Source organism: Chrysochloris asiatica, unplaced genomic scaffold (assembly GCF_000296735.1).
Source record: "Chrysochloris asiatica unplaced genomic scaffold, ChrAsi1.0 scaffold00020, whole genome shotgun sequence".
NCBI lineage: Eukaryota > Metazoa > Chordata > Mammalia > Afrosoricida > Chrysochloridae > Chrysochloris > Chrysochloris asiatica.
Window position 1 is genome coordinate 13,950,791 of NW_006408538.1, and position 3,616 is coordinate 13,954,406.

Consider the following 3,616-nt stretch of genomic DNA (forward strand, 5'->3'; position numbering starts at 1 on the left):
GACTCTGTATTTCTTCCATCTTCTTTTGATGCCTCTGCATTGCTCAATATTTTGCCTAATAGAATTCTTTAATATCATAAATTGAGGCTTGAACTGTTTCTTCAGTTCTATCAGCTTAAGAAATGCTGAGCATAGTTTTCCCTTTTGGTTTTCTAACTCCAGTTCTTTGCACATTTCATTATAATAGTTTGTCTTCTCAAACTGTCCTTTAAAATTTTCTGTTCATTTCCCCCATTGATTTTAGCTACTCTATTTTCAAGAGCAAGTTTTCAGAGTCTCTTCTGACATCCACTTCGGTCTTTCTTTTCTTTTTAATAAACTTTTGCTTTCTTCATGATTTTCTCAAGGTGATCCTGAAAATTTGGTCCTTATTTATTAATTATTGCTCAATGCATCAGAACTGTCCTTGAGATGGCCAATCTGAACTTGCATATAAAGAGTTGATGGTCTGTTCCACAGTCAGCCCCTGGCCTTGTTTTTGCTGATGATATTAAATTTCTCCACTGTCTCTTCCCACAGACGCAGCCAATCTGGTTGAGTCCAGGTTATAGTAGCCATTTATGTTGTTGAAAATGGTATTTGCAACGGATAAGCTGTTTTGTTGTTGCCATTGTTAGGTACCGTCCAGCCGGTTCCAGCTCATAGAGACCCTGTGAACAACAGAATGAAACACTGCTTGTTACAGCACCTTTCTGACAATTGCTGTTACATTTGACCTGTTGTTGGTGCTGCTGTATCAGTCCATCCTATTGGGGTCTTCCTCTTTATTTCTGACCCTCTACTTTTCCAAGCATGAAGTCCTTCTAAAGGTACTGTTCCCTCCTGATAACATGTCCAAAGTATGAGAGACAAAGTCTCCCCATCCTTGATTCTAAGAAGTGTTCTGACTGCAGTTCTTCCAAGACAGATTTATTTGGTCTTCTGACAGTCCATGGTTGTTTTAATATTCTTCTCCAACACCATAATTCAAATGCATCAATTCTTCTATGGTCTTTCTTATTCACGCTCCAACTTTCATATGAATATTGAGGAGACTGAAAATACCGTGGCTTGAATCAAGCACCCCTTTATTCTCAAACTGATATACTTGCCCTTTAATACTTTAAAGAGGTCTTTTGTATCAGATTTACCTAATGCAGTACATTGTTTGATTTCTTGACTGCTGCTTCAATGAATATTGATCATGGATCCTAGCAAAATGAAGTTTTTGACAACTTCAATCTTTTCTCCATTTATCATGATGTTATTTATTGCTCCAGTGGTTAGGATTTTTTATTTCTTTACATTGAAGTACAACCCATATTGAAGATTGTAGTCTTTGATTTTCACTGGTATTTTAAGTCTTCTTGGCTTCCAGCAAGCAAGGTTGTATTTATTACAGGTTAATATTTCTTCCTCCAATCCTGATGCTGTGTTCTCCTTCATATAATCAAGTTTCTTCAAGATCCTGTCCTTATCTTTGATTTTGGAGAGCTTGATTATTATATGTCTTGGTGATTGTCTTTTAGGGTCTATCCATCCTGGGGTTCATTGAGCTTCTTGAATGCTTATCTTTTCACTTTTCAGGATGTTAGGAAAATTTCCTTCCAGAAGCTCTTCAACTATCTCCTCTGTGGACTTGTTTGATTGTTCCTGTTCTGGAGTGCCAATAATTCTTATGTTATTCCTCTTCATGTTGTTCAACATGAATATTAGGCCTTTTTCAGATTTTTAAAAATCCTTTTTTGTGTTTGTTCTTCTATCTTAGTACTGTAGAGACATTTATCTTCCAGCTCACTAGTTCTGGCTTCTATCTCTTCAATTCTACTCCTTTGCCCTTTCAGTGTATTGTCCATTTCTGATATTCTATTATTCATCATTTGGACCTCTTTCTGTAGGTTTTGAATTGTTTCCAGTGCCGTATCTATCTTGTTTGATGGTTCCTGTACTGCTTTCCTGACTTCTTCCTTATTTTTCTCAACTCCATTATATAGTGTTTTGATACATTTTATAATCATTTTTCTGAATTCCTTCTCAGGCATTTCCAAAACCTGCCCATCGTCCAGTATGGAGTGTAGGTCTCCTTCCAGCTCATTTGCCTCAGTCACTTTATCTTGTTTCTGGACATGTGCATATATGGTCATCTGCTTCTGTTTTTTTTTTGGGGGGCATATTCTGGGGTTATCTGTGGCCTTAATACTTAGATGGGTATGTATTTTGGTATTTTTTTATGCTTTCTAATTTGGTATTTTTTATGCTTGCTAATTGGTAGATGTGATCAGGAAATGGGCTTCCCTTTTCACTCTTCTTGAGAAATTTCAAGATGCCACTGTTGTTTGTTTTGATGTAACTTAGGATTTAATTTTCGGCCTATTTCCTTTTTTGTCTGCTTGTCCCGCTCCACAATCCCCGTTCAGGACTTGTTTCTAGTTGGAAACAGTTCAGGGCCGGCTGTGGCCGTTTGGCTTTAATTGGAAACTGTCTCTTTAAATTTCGAAGAGATCTGTGCTCATGCGTAGTAGAACCCTCAGAGGGTGGACCTGGGGTGCCCACTAGCTCAGGCACCCCTATAGTCACCAGAATGGAGGTGCTGAGACAGCAAGGGACCAATGAACAGATGCCAGAAGAAAAGAATGTCCACACCTTTATCTCCGCGGCTCTGTCAGGCGTCTGTGGCCGCTCCGATCTTTCCACCGCTTGGTCTCACCCAAGATGGCGGCTCCTGGAGCAGCCAAGCGTCCTGGACACTAGAAAGGAATGGATTTCTTGCTTCTGCCACAAATTCCCACAAGTGTAAGTCTTCCAACCTTCTAAATATTCCTTTATATGTGGTTCAGAGTTCTGGGACCATCCCCTGAGCCTGCTTGGTCGGGTATTCTGTGTTGTTGCTGATGGAGCTCCTTTACTGCAATTCTACCCGATCCGCCATCTTGTTTGTTCTCTCCAACTTGTTCTTTTTGAATATTAATGTAACACCATTCCTCATGAATTTGTCAATCTCGGCATAGTAAACCTGTTGGATTAAAAATGGCCAATACCAGTCCCTTTCAGTCCACTAATGCCTAGGGTATCAATCTTTATTTTTTATGATGTCCAGTTTTCCTAGATTCATACTTCATATATTCCGTGTTCTGATTATTATGTTTGTACTTGGTTCTTCTCATTTTGAGTTGTGTCCTATCAGCAAATTAAGGTGCTGAAGGCTTTGCTCTATCCATGCCATTAAGGCTGACTCTATGAGGAAGGGGCCCTGATAGTGGTTACAAGCTGGGCTGCTAGGTTAGTAGTTCAAACCTACCAGTTGCTCCATGGGGGAAAGATGCGGCTTTCTGCTCCCATAAAGAGTAATAGCCTTGGAAACCCTACACACATTTGCTCTGAGTTGGAACTGACACAGTGGCACACAATCGCCGCCGCCACCTACTTTGAGAAGGCAGCGCTTCCCCATTCATATTCTGAGTGCCTTCCAACCTGAGGGGCTCGAGTTCCAGCACTGTGTCAGAGAATGTTTTACTGCCATTCATAAGGTTTCCAGTGGCTAACGGAGTCCTGGTGTGGTGCTGTGGGTTAATGCTCTGGACTGAAGGTCAGTTTGAACTGCAAGGTCGGTGGTTCAAACTCACCAACCACTCCTCAG